The 19,907-nt window shown below is 39.0% G+C and overlaps 1 long non-coding RNA gene across 1 annotated transcript in view; it reads right to left on the minus strand.

Moving 5' to 3' along the window:
- The window catches only part of LOC108493177, a 22,921-nt gene extending 5,525 nt beyond the window's left edge, over positions 1-17,396 (minus strand). The window contains exon 1 of the long non-coding RNA XR_001873389.1: positions 17,312-17,396. This is a non-coding gene — a long non-coding RNA (uncharacterized LOC108493177). The remainder of the gene's footprint in view (positions 1-17,311) is intronic.
- Between the last annotated feature and the right edge of the window lie 2,511 nt (positions 17,397-19,907).

Below are 19,907 nucleotides of genomic sequence, written 5' to 3' on the forward strand. Positions count from 1 at the left end.
CTTTGTTCATCCCTTCTTGTGTAAAACATTTTCTTTCCTCCAGTATGTATTTCCATAAAGAGGGAGTAGTAAAATCAGTGTCAGCACTTGAGAGTTTTTCCTCCCCATCAATTTATTAGTGTACTAGGTCCTCCTCCTCAGGGTCTCCCGAATCAGTGATGCATCACAGTGTCTCTGGCTCAGATATCACAGACTGTCTGCTACATCCTGATTTTTTCTTTTTATTGCCATTACCTAATCAACATGTCCAATAAACCTGTGACCATGATATTACATGTGATACTGGACTTCATTTCTGAACATTTTCAAACAAGCAGTTTTCATTACCTACCCATTTCTTCCTCTTAATTTGCTAATTAATTTCCAGGCTTATGCTGGAGTGAAGAAATTTTATCCCATTTGCTGCTGAACAAGCTAAAATAAGGCATGCACCACTGCCAGCAAGGATTTCCTAATGACTTCCTAGTCTGTTGTTTTAATGTGCATGCATACACACCGAAGAGAGGAGTGTCCCAGCCCCAGAAATGTTGATTGTTAACTAATGGAAAGGATGAATTGCATGCTATTTGGAGATGCTGTACAGCATAAAGTACATGGTCACATGCTTCCCACATGGTTATGAGTACACTCAAGTTAAGCAACTCAACTATTTCTTTGGTTGCATGCACAGTAGTAAATTAAAGAGCCAGGGAATGTTCCTAGACACAGAAATCCAGTAATTTCTAGCACTAAGTTTGTAAAATGGCCCCTGGTGCTTCCTGAACAACTTTCAGGTGCAGCTTAGGAGTTTGAAAAGGGCTCTTGCCTGTGCTAATTGCCAGCTTAAGAGCAAACTTCACGTTTCAGATGTCATTAGTTTAAAAGAATTTGGACATAGGCTGCTTTGTGTCAGTGTCAGAAAGGCTCCATCATCAGTTAGCCTACTTGAATAGATTACAGCCTTTAATATCACTCCATTATATATGTCTATATATGTAATGATATATATATATACACACACACACACGTTTCCATTCCAAGTTGTTACTGGTTTCCTATTTAATCTCCACACATTTCTGTACAGGAGAATAAATACATGAAATATTAAGGTATGTTCAGATACTGGTGTGCTATTTGGCATATTAAATGGAGGAGAAAGTACGTATGTCTACATTAAGAGGCAATTCAATGCATTTACAATTAGGGTGGTAAAACACTGGCACATATTGCCCACAATGGTGGTGGATGCCCCATCCCTGGGAACATTCAGGGTCAGGTTGGATGGGGCTCTAAGCAACCTGGTCCAGTGGTAAGTGTCCCTAACCATGCCAGGGGAGTTAGACTAGATGATCTTTAAAGCTCACTTCAATCCAAAATATTCTATGATTCCTCTTAGAATGGATCTGTACATTTAAAGAGCAGGTGCTGAATTGTCTTCATGTATACATCTGGGCAGCATGCAACAGAAGGGGTGCTACTTCAGTTTAGGGTGCAACCAAGGGCTGAGCATTCCCAACATCCATGTGGTTTAAAAATATATCATTCTCTAATATATCTGGAAATTAACTTCTTGAAATGTTGAGTCCCTCCAAAATATTTTTTCTTATCTGTTTTACTACTGTAGTTTCTTTCCAGCTTCTCTTATCCAGGTAAAGAGTCAAAAGAGCAGCAATAAGGCCTGTGAGAACAATGAAAAAGGTCTTGCAGAGGTAGATTCCTCAGTCTATGAAGGTGCATTTCAAAAGCAATTTTTTGAATATATATATTCAAGTGTCCTAAGAATTTCCAAATAAACTTCAACTTTGGTTAAAAAGTTAAAAGACTTTATCACAGTTTATGATATTTATTTGTCTTTTTACACATTTTTCTTAGTGTCACTTGGAGATGAAATCTCGTGCAACGTATAAAATTTGGACAAAACTATCATGCATATGAGAAATTAGAACTAAAATTTCTTTAATAGATATCTTTTCACTTTGTTTAGTATTTTCTTTCCACAATCTGGGAGCAGGTGCTGCTTTTATTCCTTCCTTCCCCATCAAAGCACAGAAAAAGCATTTCCCCAGGCTGAGGAGAAGCTTTGCCCAGTTGGTACTGCCTACCTGAAGCTTTTAGTTCTCCATATCTTTAGCCAGAGTAGCATCTAGACAACAGTTAAATTGGAACAATGCCCAGATACGCTACATTAATTCAGGAAACTATCTTTTGTCAGTTAGGATTAGAGATTATTATCCAAGAAATACATACATCCATCCATATATATATACACACATACATTATATATATATAGGTATGTCTCCAGAAAAATAGCCAACTTTTAAAAGTGCCTGATGCCAAATTTTGCCCCAAAAGGCGCAGAGAAACTGCTCAGAGACAAAGTTTTAGTCTTTAAGCAGCAAGGTGTTTATTCAAGGCAACATTGGAGAGCAGACAGCTCACCCTGGACAAACTGCTCTGCCTTTTCAGTGAAAAGACAGGATTGTATCCAATTTCTACAAGTGATTACAACCTTTTCATATGCATATTCATATAATTGCAACATCTAGTTATAATATTCATAATAGGGGGAGTCTGGGCGGAGTCTGGGGCAGATTCATCTTTTTGGGGTGATGTTCGGTGGTCATTCCTGTTTCTTCCGCCTCACGGGGTCACATTTTACTCTTCTTCCTTGGCTGAACTTTTCAACTTTCTTGTTTTTTGCTGACTTTATGGTGAATTTTGCAAGACTTTTGGACTCCAGCCCCTATTTTGCCCCTTATCTTTATTTATGTAGGTGTGTGAGCATTCTTTAATGTACGGTACCATCTAATCCTTAAGCCCTGGTTTCTGTCTCTAGGTAAGCAGTACATTCTAGCTAAGCATTGCATTCTTCTGAGCAGGAGATTCCTCGGATCAGTATTCAGAGTTAACTCTTCAGGCCCTAGCTCCATTTCATGCCCAAGGGCCAGATTTTTAGAGGCATTTAGATATCTAAAGATTTAATGGCCTGTAGGTTAAGACACTCCCCATGATATCTTTAGATAAAATTTTTTAAGGTTTGCAGAAGCCTAAAGTTCTTCAAAACCATAGGTAATGTGAGAAGACAGGGGGAGGGAAACATAGACCACAGGGAGAAAAATACTTTTTCTACAGAGTAGAGTAATGTCAGCTCTTACTGGTTATGCTTTCATTGCTTCTAGTGAGCAGTCCTCAGAGTAGCTGTGATCACAGCATGCCTCCTGTCCGTGTGGCAACCAGCTCTGAAGTGTCTCCCTGTACACTACACCATCAAACAGGCACACACAGCTTCACGGACTTTGTAGAATGCCCTTCGGCTATACTCCAAGCCATGCTTTCAGATTTATTTTCTGTATGGGTATGTCATGGTTTAACTCCATCTTGCAATTAAATACCATGCAGCCTCTCACTTACACACACTCTCTGGTGGGAAGCACGAAAAGGTAAAACACATAGGTTGTGATAAGAACAGTTTAATAACTGAAATAAAGTAAATAATAATAATAATGAAATGGAAAAGAGAGAGTGAGAGGACTAAAACCCAAGAGAAACAAGAGATGTACAATAAAATTGCTCAGCACCGGCTGACTGATGCCCAACCCATTCCCCAGCAGCCATGGAGCTCTTCTGGCTAGTTCCCCCCAGTTATATACTGTGCATGATATTCTATGGTATGAAATGTCCCTTTGGCAAGTTTGGGTCAGCTATATCCTGGCCATGCTCCCTCCCAGCTTCTCGTGCACCTGACTCAGGGTAAGCACTACTTAGCAGCAATTAAACATCAATGTGTTATCAACATTATTCTCATACTACATCCAAACCCCAGCACTGTATCAGCTACTAGGAAGAAAATTAACTCTATCTCAGCCAAAACCAGGACAGGGAAGCAAGTTTAGTCTTCATGTCAGAATGTAAACCGTTGCCAGCAACAGAGAGAAAGCCTCCATGTGTGTAACTGGTGGTGACCACATACCTCAGAGTTTGGCTTGTATTTGACTAATACAGTAAGATCTAATGAGTTGCAAGACTTTATTTTCACTGAATAATTTTACTGAGGAAGACAGGGATGGAAATAGAAAGTGCTAGCTAGCAGTGACAGCAAGGGAAGAGAGAAGATAAGGATCTCCAAGTAACCATATGCATTAAACAGGGTTACTTTTCCTAAGAACCTCTAAGCAAAACCCATGCTGTTATAGTATCCCATACTCTTTCTTCTATGCCATTCCTGATCCAGGTTATATTGCCAAAAATGTGCCAGAGTGACAGGACTTCCGCAATGTAGCACAGAAGCCCAATAGGAAGCAAGTCACAGATGAGATGATCTAACTTACAATTTCATCCCAGCGAGTAAGGCCACCGAGACTTTTAACAACTGGAAGGTGATGATTTTTCTTTTGAAACCAGACTGTCCCTATAATGTCAGAGTTTTTAATACATTTTCATTACCCCTTGAATTTCTACTTGCAAACTACACAGGCATAATAAATAAATTTATTACTGAGAACACACAGTAAGTCTAATCTTTACAGTGTTAGTACACTATGCTTTAAATCTCTAGTATCTCTACAAGCAGCATTTGTGGATGTCATCAAATACTGTATAGGTAAGGATAATACTACTGATGCACATGAAAGCACAGCTTAACTGTTTTCAAGAACAATGAGATTTATACAATACTTCTAACTAAGGAAGTTACTTGAATCTTTTCAGGAATAAGTATCAATGTGTGGATATTATCTAAAGAATTTCTTGTTTTCTGAATGTTGATAGACATTTCACAGGAAGTTCCCTATCAATCTAATATTATTAAAAATAGAATTAATAACTTACTTGCCAAAATACATTGAAAACCTTCATGGATGTCATCACACTGAAATATCATATATATAAATTCTACAGTGGTTCTCTAACATAATAAAAAATTTAAGTACTTTGCACTACTGAAACTGACTTCTGAAAACAACTTTCAAGAGTGGTTTAATCTGTCCAGGAATATTTCAATGAGATCTCTTTGTGAATAAAAGTAATTAATTTGACTCAGATGTATTTGCCTTCTGCTTTCTGCAACTGTTTGTACTGAATTAGGTTCTAATCCCAAGACAAGGGGTTAACAAAACAAAACAACTTTCTTTCTTGTGCTAATAATTTCACTAGGATCATCTATCACAGAAGCCCCAAAGACATGGAGTCAGGATCAGGAGTTATACCACATTACCTGGAAAAACAAACAGTACATGGGAATGAATGGAACATTCCCTAGTTCAGAGCAGTAGTTTTTTGATTGAAGTAATTCTGGCATTTAGATTTTGCATAGATTTTGGAGCAGCTGCAATTAACCTTTTTTGGACTATGGCAATTTGCTTCTGAATTGGGGCTGGGGTCTTTAAGACCCTCTCTTCATCAATCTATCTTCTTCGGGGAACAGGGGGCACATGTTCTTGACTGTACTCTTGCAGTTCAGGCCAGGATTAGATGTCCTCAAACAAAAGAGGCCTATCTTAAAGAGAGACTAAACATATCTACTGGAATTCAGGGGATATTGATATGGGGAATTGGGGTAAGAGGGTTGTAGTTACTACGCTAAGGGTAAGGGAATAAGTGCTGCTGCTTCTAAATCTACTTCTACTATATAACGACTTATAAAACTTGTAGAAGCCCAAAACCAGCTCTCAGCAAAATGAGGCTCAGTAAATTTGAATCACAAACCTTGGAAAACAAGGCTGACAAACATCTTATGATCTGAAGAAATTTGGACCCTTGTCCTGAGACCTGTTGATGTGCAACCTGGAGATATAAACCTGGCTCCAAGCAGAAAGAAAGGACTTTTTGAGATGGTTGTTAAAACCATGTCTAAACCCCCGTAATTCCTCTATCCCCCATGTAATCCTACTTGAAGAAAAATTAACTATTTGGAAATTGTAGTAAAAACTTGTGTAACTCCCCAATTAACATAGGTTGTCCCCTTCATTAACATGTCCAGCCCCAGATGCCTTTAAAATTGAGTTTTTGTGTTCAATAAAGCATTCCAATTTTCCCCATGCTGGAATCATGTCTAGCTTTTATTTTTCAGGCCGCCACTAAAACTTATAAAAATTAGAAAAATCAAAAAACCAGGTGGACCTTAAGGCATCACAGCAGAATGGCCTTTAATGGTAATTGACTTAAAGGACTGGTTTTTCACCATTTTCCTTCATCCTGATGATGCACCACACTTTGCTTTCTCCATCCCTCCTTTAAACCATGCAGAGCCCATGCAGAGGCACCACTGGATTGTTTTGCCTCAGGGGATGCATAACAGTTCAACAATTTGTCAGACTGTTGTGGCAAAGGCTATCCACCCTGTAAGAAAGCTTCACTCCTCAGCAATTATTTACCATTACATGGGTGACACCTTAGTCGCTGTATCAGGGCTTAATTAGATGTTGATAGTTTGGTCTGTGTTTAGCCCAGTCACTTGTGAAAGTTTGTTCTTTTACTGTCAAGTTATGAGAAAATAAGTGCTGATAAACGAGAACTTCGTCCTTGAAGCAAGCATCTTGTATAAACTGAAATTAATTGCTGTCTTATGATTGGTTTATCACCTTTCAAGGGTGTTTGAAAGAGAAAGTGAAGAGAAGAAGGATGAAGTAAGACCCCAGACTCATTTAGAAAAGACTCCTGAGGTTTAGTGTGCAAGTGCGGGGGGAATTCCAAGGTACCCATGCATGCACAGAAGAGATGCCACTTGCATAACAGGGGGTGGGACTGAAGGCCTCTAGCTGGGCGGTGCTGGCCCCACCTGCCCAGATAGACGTCACTAATTAATTGTATAAAAAGCAGATAGCTCATGTTGGGTGAAGGATGAAAAATGAAAGCTTCACATCAAAGCACAACATTGACTTTTGGGGGGACGCCCGCTGTCTTGTGAGCCTGACGACTCCCCGAGAATGCAGCTTGTGCTATGGGTAATTCTAGGCATTCTGGGTTGGTAAGATAACTTCTTAAGCAACACCAGGGGGACTGGGGGAATCGTACTGAGGGCTTATTTTTCCTACTCCTTCCTCTCTCTCGAGTTTTTGTTTTGTTGGTCACCTCTTAGTAATAAATCTTGGGTTTTTTGTTGAGCTTTCAACAGTGTACATTTTCAATCTCGGCATCCTTCCAAACTCTCCCTATTACAGTTACCACAGCCAAAGAAACCGAGTCACAAACTGTTATAACTGCTCTGACTAATGCTGTCCAAGAAGCATGATTGTAGGTCGCTCCAGAGAAGACACAATGATCTCAATCCTGGACCTACCTTGGATGGAGGAAGTCTCACCCCAACCACTGATAATTAAGGTAAAGGACACTTTAACCTTAAATGACTTGCAGAAACTTTTAGGAGCCATCAACTGGTTAAGGCCTATCTTAGGCTTGACCACAGAGGAACTGCACCCCCTCTGTGACCTGCTGAAAGGCAATCCAGACTTAACATCTAGTCCGTTCTTGACCACAGAGGCAAAGCAGGCATTAAAAACACGTTCTCAGGCAATCCAGAGCAGACAAGGCAGAAGGAGAAATCCTGAACTTCACACCTGCCTTGAACCTGTACCTAGCAGGTTCCAGCCATTTGCAGTTTTGTTTCAGTGGGACCAGGCTGAATCGGATCCACTGAGGATCCTGGAGTGGCTGTTTCTGCCCCACTCAGCACAAAAGACTGTGTGGACAATTAATGAAATGTTTGTTAAGCTTGTCATTAAAGGCAGAGAATGTCTACAGGAGTTGGACAGATGGGATCCAGTGACCATCTACATTCCAGTGACGAAGGACAACCTCGACTGACTACTGGCCGAAGATGCTGATTCCAGGCAGCCTTGGCAGGCTATGACGGTGACATTTCCATTCACTATCCTAAACACAGACTTTGATCAGAAATGGGTAACCTACCCTTAAAAGCCACACGCAGATGCCAACACCAGCCAGTAAAAGGCCTCACAGTTTTTACCGATGCACCTGGATGGTACAAAAAGGCTGCATTGAAGTGAGTAAACCCTGCCACAGGATAGTGGGAAATGGAGGTACAGATCATAAGCCATGGTTCAGTACAAGTCCTACAATTTGCAGCTGTTTGTATTGCCTTTGAACTGTTTTCTGATCAGCCAATCAACATTGTTACAAATTCATGTTATACAGCAGGTTTGGTTTCACGTCTCAAGGCTTCCTTCCTTTGAGATGTTGCTAATCCACACTTACTCATGGAAATACGTACTGTATGGGTTCTTGTTAACCACAGAAGGTTTGATTTCTACATAATGCATGTTAGGTCACACACAGAAATGCCAGGGCCTGTAGCAGAAGGGAACCAAAGAGCTGATGCAGCAGCTATGTTCACTACAGTGCCTAGAACTCTCAAGCAGGCTAAATTGTCTCATTCCTTCTTCCACCAGAACTCACGTTCTCTGAAGAGACAATTTCAAATCCCCCTTAATCAGGCTCGAGATCTAGTCATGTCATGTCCAGGCTGCCAACAAACTACTCCAGTGCTATCCCAAGAAGGAGTTAACCCCAGGGGACTGAGAGCTAATGAGGTGTGGCAGACAGATATCACACACACAGCTGAGGTTTGGTCGGCTGAAATATGTTAATGTCACAGTCAACACGCACTCCAGATACATAACTGCCGCTGCATATACTGGGGAGAAGACACTGGCTTAACTGCTTTGCAACACTAGGAACCCCAAAAAAGACAAGACAATGGTCCAGCATACACTTCAGCAAAAGCCAAAACTCTCCTAACAGACTGGGGAACCTTTCATTCCACAGGCATACCGCATTCACTCATGGGACAGGCCATGGTAGAGACAGAACACCGTACCCTAAAAGACATGCTCAAAAGACAAAGAAAGGGGGAGTCCATCTGTAGTTCACAGGAACATCTGTGGAAGGCAACATATGTCATAAATTTTTTAAATTGTGACAGTGCAGAGAAAAGCAAGTATGAGAGATAACATAGACCTCAGGCATTTTCCTCTCCCAAACCACTGGCAATATCAGGGCAATGGATGGGACCAGTAGATCTCGTGATGGGGGGAGAGGGTATGCATGCATATCTACAGGTAAAGAATTAAAATGGATTCCTTCCAGGTATGTCAAACCCTATATAGGTACACCTTCACAGCAGCAGCAAGAACCAGAGTGATAATTGAAGAGACTGCAGACAAAGACACATAAGTGATGTTTACTACTGAAAATGACCAGTGTGACAAAAATACAGAATCTTATTAAAGGCCATAAGTGTGCATGTGAAGAAAGAATGAGGCGGCCACTGGTGTGAGTGTGCATGAGTGAATGAAAGAGAATTATGTGAGAGTACAAGCACCTTAACACTAAGCCTTAAAAAGGTAACACTACCTCAACCACATGGTCACATTAGAAGAATTCAATTCATAATGTTTGCCCCTCAATAAACCCTGTTGTTGAAATAAAGTTGAATTTTCCCTGTTCTACACAAACCCTTAGACAAATAAAGACTAATGTTTCTTGTTTCTCCCGTTATGTAAGTACCACCCAGTTTTATAAAAAACTCTCAGATCAAGAAAGTTGTTTATCCCAGTTACATTACACCCCTTAGGAAAATAAAGGTTCAAGTTTATATCAAGCACATTCAAAAGGTTAAAGAGAAAAATTCTAATAAATAGGTTTGTTGAAGAACCAGGGTGAAGCAGTGAGCTGGGTCACTGTGATACAGTGGTAATGGCTAAAGGTTTTACAAGGTTTAAAAATGTACTGTTCTATTATTTGCACTGTTCTATGAATCGTCTTAATAGTTAAACTAGGGGAGATGTAGGGAACGTGTTTTAGGGATGCTGGATGAGGCACCCCGGGAGATGTAGTCCCAAATGTACTCTAATACACCTGGGCAGTGGCGAACCCATGGTGGTTGTTTTAAAGTTGTTTGAAAGTGCATATAAAATATGCTGTTCGCTTCCAATAAATGGATTTGGTTGTTGGGACTCCAACCAACCAGGTTGTGTGGGTTTATTTATTTATTATATTAATAAAGCCACATTCTGGGACCCATTTTCTCCTTCCATTTAAATCAATTTCCTAAAAACAACCTCAGTGAAAGCTGCCCATTCAGACAGTACCCATTGGCTTGATACAGCTACAAACGGGTGGAATTATTATAATTAAGTATAGTTGCTGTTTGGAAGAGTGCCAGTAGGCTCTATAGTCTATAGCAACTATAGACTATGGACTACAGCAACTGCATAAACCAGAATTTAGGCATTAGACACATGTTATAGTTATAAACTGGGGATGAATCTTTAGCAATGAATATTCTTACCATTATGTCACCTGAAGGCAGGGGAGGGCTTTATGTGGGCCAGAACTTTCTCAGGGTCTTAGGAGGTACCAAAAAGTGATTCCCCACTTGACCTGGCCTGGCACAGGAACTGGAAACAGTCCCTTCCTTCTTGCTTTCTGTTGCTGCAGTGGTGGGAATTCTGAGGTCGGCCCAGGGCTGTCTCTTTTCCGTGGTCCTAGTTGCTGCCACCGCCACCCAAATGAGCCCAGATCTACTGCACAGACAGAAGGCTTGCTGACATTCTACGCCAAAGCCAAGGGACACAAAACCATGTCGCAATCAGAGTGTTTTGGGGTTGCCCCCATGCCCACCAGCACCGTCTGCCCAGAACCACTGCTGGAGTGCCAGTGTCACTTTGCCTGCAGCCCAGCCAAGCCGAACAGGACGATATGTGGCAGAGAAAAAAGAGACTCTGAACTGGTATCAGTTTCCCTTTTTTGTCCCCGGGGAGGTGGGCACCACTTGTTTTTGGTAGATCTTTGGTTTTGTGGGTAAACTTTTTTCCCCCTGTATTTTTGCAGTTATTTTGTAATTATTTTCTTTTAGTAAATAGTTGTTTTTTCACTTACATCTCCTCTCATTTTTGTGTCTTCTATATTAGAGGAAGGGGAACAAAAGGGGAGGGGTTTCATCTTATTGGAGTTCCCCTCTCCCAAATATACCAAGACAGCACATTTTTCTTAAAATCACCACCGAATATAAATAAGCTAATTAGGCCCCAAGTTATTCAATTCTAAACTTGTACAGCGAAAGCAAAATGTTTTATGTTAATTACCAGTTTCTTTGTAAATATAAAACCAAAACAGTCTTTTCTTACACTTAATTTAATAAGAATATTGCTTATTAGTAAGTCTATCAGAACAGCACAGCCCTGTGAGTAATTGCCTTATCTGTTTACTAAAATTGCATCACTCAGTTCCTTTCAATCTGTTTTCCCCAATTAAACAGGGTTCAGACAGAAAACTAATCTAATATGTATTTTACCCCATCAATTCTAGGATGATGGGGTAACCACTATAACCATCTTTTCAGTTTCCATGCCTATCACATGCCATCTCATCAGTATTATTCAATCTTGTGTAATCTTTCTAGAAAGTTTTATAATTGAGAGATTCTTAAATATAGCTTAATCATAACTTTTTTTTAGGTAGAACAATTGTGATTAACATTGAAGAGCATTCCAGGCCCAGGAGATAAAATGGCAGAGCACTAAATATCTGGGGTTTTGTTGAAAGATTAAATGGCCTTGATCATTCGCATTAGGAATATATGAGGAATATTTCCATTCCTCCTACCTGTTGTTAAAAAATTGATCTATTTAGACCATGCCAAGAATTCTCTAGCTACATGCCTACCACCTTTGTAGTAAGATTTTCTGATAGGCCAAGAATTTCTGAGTCCATACATTCAGAATGGTTTTTAATATAAAGAGAAAGATGGACATGATGATAAGAAATAACAGATTTTGGAAGAGGAATATTTATTTTCATAGAAAAAACATTGTGAAGCAAAGCAGTAGTAAGCATTTAGGACAATATCCAGTTGGTGAGTCAGAACTATTGGTCTGAGGCCTCAGGTAAAAGAAAGATTGTCATTCAGCTCAGTAGACAAATCATTCAGGGGAATTGTCAGTATCAATATTGTAAAGGAATTTCAATAACTGACAGTTTTATAGCTGAAATAAAAGAAACACCATCTTCAACTTCCGAAGATTTGGGTTATCTTCTCATTGCAACCTAGAAAGACTTTATAAGCATTTTGTTGTTTGATAAAATAATTAAAAGCTTCTATTATAGAAATCTCTAGGAGGAATAAGACCTGTTTCAGTTCTGATGATGTGGTAGAGTTATATAACATCTGTTTGCACTTAAAAAAAGCTTCTCAGTTATATGTAACCAAAAAACAAAAGTTCCTATATTTTTTAAAAATGGAAAAGGGGTAGGCTCTTGTCTTTATAGACTTCAAACCTAGTCTCATTAAAGCAAATTGACTGTTAAAAATAAATGAAACATGAATAAAAATAAAACAGGAAGCAAAAAACAACAACAACAAAAGAAACAAAAAACAAACAAACAAAAACCTCCAAACCTCTTCCCGCTCTTCTGGGAAAAATCCCAAAGACTAAAAAGACCAGTCAATTATCCCTTCCAATCATCAATGTAAATAATAATTTATAGACCATCACCTTGCAAAGCAGATGAAAGATAGTGGATCTAACTTAATCTAGATTAAGTAAATACAGCTAGATAGGAATTGCAAAACTCTTCCCAGATAGGAATTGAAACACGAGTTCTCTACATGCAGTGTATAACTAACATGCCTGGAAGACAGCGTCATAGATGTTTATGCAAACATCCAGTATAACCATTAGTTCTCCCCATTTTAAAGCCATGAGTTAGTAAAGAGTCATTTACTCATAGCTTGTCTGTTACCTTATGTAAAAACTCTTGGTTTCGACAGCACTGTTGCAACTGCACGCAAGTTAGGAAGGAGAAAATAACAGGTACACACCATGCACATTTTATATTTCTGTTATAAACTAACTGAAATGAAGACAAACAGCAACCAGACTACTTCAAATCTTGGAATCTTACAGCTTCTGTAAGTGAAGTCAATGAAAAAAAACAGCTGTTTACTTTTAACAGTATTCATACTATTATAACTGACCAAAGATATTGATTTTCATGTAGATATAAAACACTAACAAAAACTTAAGCATTGTCTTATCCTAAAGGACACCGAATATTTCCTACAGAAAAGCAGAGAAAGCCCATTGCTATCCTTAGTGGGTTCCCAAGGGAATTGGAGCACCTTCCCTACGAAGACAGGCTGAGAAAGTTGGGACTGTTCTGCCTGGAGAAGAGAAGGTTGCATGCAGACCTCATGGCAACCTTCCAGTACCTGAAGGGGGAAAACAAGGAAGCTGAACGGAGACTCTTTGTCAGGAACTGTAGTGATAGGACAAGGAGTCATGGGTACAAACTGAAAGAGGGGAAATTTAGGTTAGACATACGGAAGAAATTTCTTACTGTGAGGCTAGCGAGGAACTGGAACAGGTTGCCCAGAGAAGCTGTGGATACCCCATCCCTGGAACTGTTCAAGGCCGGGCTGGGTGGAGATTTAGGCAATCTGGTCTAGTGGGATGTGCCTCTGCCCATGGCAGGGGAATTGGAACTAGATGAAGTTTAAGGTCCTTTCCAAACCAAAGCATTCTATGATTCTGTGATTCTAAATCCAGATTAAGGTCAGGTTTATCTGGATTTCAGTTCTATCCCTTTGGAAACAACAATAAATCTCAAGGGAAAGCATGATCTTCCTATGTCCCATCTTTTAACCCTGCAACAGATGTATGACACCTGACTTACTTAATTTTAAAACAAATTTCAGCTATTTCTCTCTAATGTTCTAGGGAATTAAAATTCATATTTATGATGCAAACTGTTAATGTCACAATACTTCTACTAATATTTCCACACTGAAGTTGTAAAGTTGAAGAGGGAATTAATTGTAAGTATTTATTTACACTGCTGAAGCTATCAACATCTACTTTATATAGTACCAATTTTTATATATGACAACCTCCCAATGAATCAGCAGCACTGAGTCTAGAAGTTATATCAGATTAATTTATGGTCTGTTTGCTAGACTCTGATGTACAATAAAATACAGCAAATTAAATGTTCTATAGGTTAATGATTTATGCTCAGTGATGAGTGTGCATTAAAACATTTACTGAAGAATCAGATGATTCTTCTAGACAACCACCAAATGGAAGTATGAAAAACACAGTGAGGCTGTATTACCTCCAGTGGAAAATTAGAGGATGGTAGAAAATAGTAGTAATGAAGAGGCAAATGGTGGAGCAGATGGGGAGGGTACCAAGATGTTGAAAAATTAATTAATGACTGAAGTATCTTGAAGAGGAAAACTACTTTATAATTGGTAAGTATCATTAATTAATTTAAGTTTCTTTTCTTTCTTTTTTTTTTTTCAAGTAGCCTGTTATACTGAAAGATTCCCCAGCATGTTGTGGAAGGATGTAATACCTTCAGAATTTCTTTGAGTTGAAGGGCTTGTCAGCTTACTATTAGGGACATGAAGTCAAATGCAAAAGCTCTGCAATAGCTCTTATGTTCAAACATAAGAAAGCCACAGTAAAGCCATTACGAAAAAGAAGGCAGTCTAGTGAGAGATCAACAGATTTTGTGCACACAAAAATCCTATAAAAAGGAGCCTTCAAGTGTATCAGTGCAAGCCAAATATATCAATGGATCATATATAAGAAATGCTCTGTTGTCATGTTAAATATGAAAAGACGTAGAGACTACAGAGGGACAGCAGTGAAGGTTTTGACCATGTAATTATTTGTACATACAATTTAGAATATGACAAGGAGGATAGTGTTGCAAATTATCCATGTGTCCCAAATTATGTTCACAGATCATTTGTTGATCCGTTAAGATCTGACTTGTTATTTATTCTGTTGTTTTCCTGTAGTTGTCATCAGCTATCACCACATTACACATTCTCCAAAAGGTTACTCTTTTGGAGTAACCAATTAGAGTAATGAGAAAGCTGCAATGAGCTGATCTCAACTAAATGTGTGTCTATGCAATGGAGGCTACAGTCTAGCATTATTTACCACAACAAGGATATAATTCGTAGTTGAAAGTAAATCAACAAGCTTTTCAACACAAAACGTTACTATTTTCAAACACTACTTCATTCCTTCCTTCATTCATATTTGAAGGAGATAATCCACCAACATGGAATTTCTGCTCTAGTGACTCGCCCAGCATGTGTCCTGCTGTCACTGATAGCAACCCTGCCCTATTTGCTAAAATGTGAATCAGAAAAATTACCTCATGCCCAGCAGGTTTTACATGTCCTTTCCTCTTCTGTTCATTTATTTATTAGGTTTTGCCTTTTAACACAATCCTGAATGGTGACACCATTGTTTGAGTGAGCTTAAGGTATGGTACTCTATGCCTTAGTTATCAGCTGTTTCTAAATCCAGGTCAAAGGATATGCTTATACTTGATCCAAAAGGCTAAATCCTTCTCTCTTCGACCAACAGATTTGAGAAAAAAAAAAACACAAAGAAGGGTTATCTTGGCAAGAGTATGTAAAGGTTATTCTTTTACCTGCTGTAGTAGAACACAACTACTAAAAGCTCTATCAGATAGGAACCTCATTTTTAAAAAGAATATTTTATATATATATATAAAATACATAATACATATAATATTTATTCTATTCTATTCTGTATTATGTATTTCTATTTTTTATATAATATTTATACTATAAATAAATTTAAAAACCTGAAAAAAACAACTCAGATCCACAACTCTCATACCTAAGTAGAAAAGAATTGCACACATCAGCCTGAGCTTTTTCTGTCAAAGAACTTGAATGCCAGGCAGTTTTTGTCACAAAATAACCTTTTCTTCTTGATGTAAACAGAGAAAAAAAGGGTATAAAAATGTAACAAAATTTGATGGCAAGCTGGTAGTTATATAATTGTTCAGCTAGACCCTTGTATACCTCTTTTTGGGGACTAAAATAAGGAGAGTCAGCAGAATCAGACACTGGGATAAAATGAACATTGCCTTATTCTTCCCAGCAAAAAAAAATTTGCTATCATCCGCATCATATCCTTCTCTGGTCTGAAAGACATTCTGTATGTGTCAGTTATGAGCACACTCTAATACTGGCTACAGTCCTCACCATATGTACAGTAAATTGAAGAATTATCTGTTTGGAACCAAAACAAGTGGAAAAGAAAGATAAGCTGATTTAAGATTCATTGATTTACCATACCTCTACATATGGTCCTTACCAGCATAGCTAACTTGATTTTAAAGGTGTTAGTCATGTTGTTCAGTGTGGTCCTTTTTAATCTACAGGATAAAAAAGGAGGTCTAGTTTCAAACATATGTTCCATAAAATGATACAACTCTATCTGGAGTGTTCTCAACAATTCTTTTCAAATTCTCATTCCACAATCATAATAAAGCTCATTTACAAACATAAGCAATTTCTCTTTGATGGTGTTTTTACCCTTTGACTAATTCAAGTTAATGCATCTCAATCCAAAACTGTAGTCTTCACATAAAGAATCTGTGAAGGAACAAGATTCAGGATGGGAGCGGTTTCAGGCGTGGAGAAAGACATATAGCAATTGACAGGACTTTATTATATGGACTTTACCATTATTATGTGGTTTCATTGTATCCATACTATGCAGTGCACAGCCTGGGCATGCCCGGGCTTGCCAGGAGTTTGCCTGCTCCCTGCTTCCTCGCTCCCCTCTCTGATAGGCTGCAGAAGCTGCAGAGGAGACAGTTACCATTCGCCCTTCCCTTCCCTGGTTCCTCCCACATTCCTCCCCCTTTGCCTGTGTCCCTACCCTGGTTTGTTCCCCTGTTTGTCTGTCTCATGCTCCACCCCATGTTCTAGCCCTTGCCTTGCCTGAACCCATAAAACCTCTGGACATCTCAATAAAGTATTCCATTTGCACCTCTACCTTGTCTCAAGACCCGTCCATGCTGCGTCACGGCCCCATCCCCCCTCAGACCGTGGCAATAATCCATTCATTATCCATTTATAAGTTTGAGTAATTCCTCACACCCTATAAATCTTAAATATTAATTAAATTTTTAAGTCAACATGTCTTTCTGCTAAGAAGATACCAAAACCAAGTAACACAACTGAATTAAAACATAAGGGAGACTGAGAAGAAGCATTTCCCTATCAGTAAAAGAAAAAAACTTTACTGGATCATGTGAAAGGTCTTTCTAAGCTAAGTTTCTGTCTCAAATAGCATCCAGCAGTTAATTTCTATCTAGGTTCCTAGAAGGGAAACCTCCAAGGTTTGAAAAGGCAGAACTGACATCCATATCCAGGGAGAATTTTTTTTTTAATGTATCTTATAACTGATAAATAGGTGTGGTGGTTTAATCCCAGTCAATAGACAAACCTGCAGACAGCTGCTTGCTTACTCACCTCTCCTGCAGGATGGAGACAAAATAGGAGAAAGGTGGTAAGATTATAAAAGTCTGTTGAGTTAGTTCAGTCCATAACTTGGGTTCCTTCTGTTATAAAAGATCAGAATAAAATATATGGCTTGTTGTGTTGTTGAGAAGCAAAGACAGCTCAAGCTGAGTCACCAGCTCACTTGTTCAGCTTCTTGTGAGGTTGGTCCTCCGTTTGCTTTAGTTGTTCCTGCTACAGCACTTCCTACAACATCCAACTCAAACCATGGGTTATAACAGGTTAAATGTATATCCATTACAATTTCCACCCCTTTTCCCTTTGGTCCAGGTAATAGAGTTACTATTGCAACGTCATCCACACATTGCATTTGTGCCAGCATGATCCCTCCATGGGCTGCAGTTCCTTTGAGGGTGTACCTGCTCCAGTATGGGCTTACTCATGGGCCATAGTCCCTTCAGGAGTGTTTCTGCTCCAGTTCATAGCTGACTTCCTGCATGTCTAGTACAGCAGTACAGGAATGGCAGCAGTGCTAGGGTCATATGCCAGTCCAGGCACTTGGGCACATATTGTTAATCAAAATGTTGCCAGCCATGACAAACTAAGATGATAAGTAGTACCTGAAACAGCAAAACCAGTCATCAACAAGCCAAAGACTCTAATAAGTGAGCCTCATGGCAAGCATGAGAGCCTGCAAAATAACAGTTATAACAGCTATAAATTCAGACTACAAACAAATCTGATGTTATCTTGAACCTCTTAAGGCCTGTGTTATGCAATAAAAAGTCTTGTGGTGGGTTGTCCGCACAATGGGTTGTGTAGGCAAATACCTACGCAGCCAGCCAGTCACTCCCTTATCCCTTGGGAGAGCAGAAAACAGAAGGGAGAGAATAATATTTGTGGATCAAAACAGAGAATTTAATAGGTGGAAAAAAACCCCTGCATGTAGAAGCAAAACAGTTTCACTGTTTCCCATGGACTAGAAGACGTTTAGCCACTTCCTGTAAAGCAGAGCCTTAGCATGCACAATGGTTACTTGGGAAGACACAAACCATGACCACAAATGTACCTAATCCCTCTTTTCTTCAGCTTTTATTGCTGACCATGGTGTTCTATGGCATAAAATATCCCTTTGGTATGTTGGGATCAGTTATCCTGCCAGCTTCTTGTCCACACCCAACCTAGTCCCTGACAGGAGAAGTTGAGGGAAGAGAGTGAGAAAAAGAGAAAACCTTGATAATGGGCAAGAAATACACCGCAATAGCCAAAACATTAGTGTGTTGCCAACAGTGTTTCAATCACAAATTCAGAACACCCTATAGCCTGCTACTGAAAAAAACCCCAAAACCAACCAACCAACCAAAAAAACCCCTTCTATCTCAAATAGACACAGTACAGTAGAGATGAAAAGACTGATGTATTAAAGATCATGATACTTCTTTCCTGAATTTTCTTAACTTTCAGTAGTCTGCAGTTTAGGGAGTTCTTGACATTACGGCATTAAGCATTTGATTAGACACCTTAATGTTCTTACTAGATGTTTACACAAAATTTAGAAAATTCACCAAATGAAAACTTCTGATCTCTTTTGAATATATGTCAGACTGGAAGGGACAATAAGCAAGTTTGCAGATGACACAAAACTGGGAGGAGCTGTTGACTCCTTCGAAGGCAGGGAGGCCCTACAGAGAGACCTCAACAAATTAGAGGACTGGGCAATTACCAACCATATGAAGTTCAAAAAGGGGAAGTGCTGGATTCTGTCCTGGGATGGGGCAACGCCAGATGTTTGTGCAGCCTCACACTTGGTGTTTTTAGCACCATGCTCCAACTAACTGAGCTAATCTCAGGGTCACTCATATCATCAGTACTTACACGACTTTAGGTACCCCTCAAAATCCTCCCCACCCCCTTATAAGATCTGTATCCACAGCAATTTCAATAAAAGGAAAAAAAAAGTCACAGAAAACTTTTATAAAAAAAATTTTATAAAAGCCATTTTTTATATTCTATGTTGGATATTGATGCAATAACAGATCACACCTGAGTATGATTTTGCATATTTTTCACCATTTATAGAAGCAGTGATTCTGATACATATTCTACTTCTCTCCCTATACAATAACTTCCATTTCAGTTCTATTTTTGTTATGTTGCAAGAAAAAAAACTGTTGTATTATCTTATTATAAGTCTATCCCTTGCTTATAACTTCAGCAAATTTTACTGGTTAAGAGTGAATTTTTCAAGCTGCTCTCTGTACATTATTTAAATGTACAATCAGAAACTACTCAACCATTTCCCTGAAATAACTCAGTTGGGAAAAAAATTGTGAAACTACCTATTTATATCAGGTAGTTTGTTTAACATTACTAGTCACTTCACGACATACATTCTGCAGAAGATGAGAAAACAATCAAAAAGTTACATTTTCTATCTTGATAAGAGTACACAGATTTGGGAAAAAAAAAAACAGGTGGAAAAGAGAGAAATATTCTTTCATCCTAAGATCCTCCCTAAGATCCTGCTCCATGGTGAACTTGCCACTGGCTGCCGCATGAGAGGAGCCCCGAAGAAAAGATACAAGGACTCCCTGAAACAACATCTCAG

The sequence above is a fragment of the Lepidothrix coronata genome, unplaced genomic scaffold (assembly GCF_001604755.1).
Source record: "Lepidothrix coronata isolate B3197 unplaced genomic scaffold, Lepidothrix_coronata-1.0 Scaffold14, whole genome shotgun sequence".
NCBI lineage: Eukaryota > Metazoa > Chordata > Aves > Passeriformes > Pipridae > Lepidothrix > Lepidothrix coronata.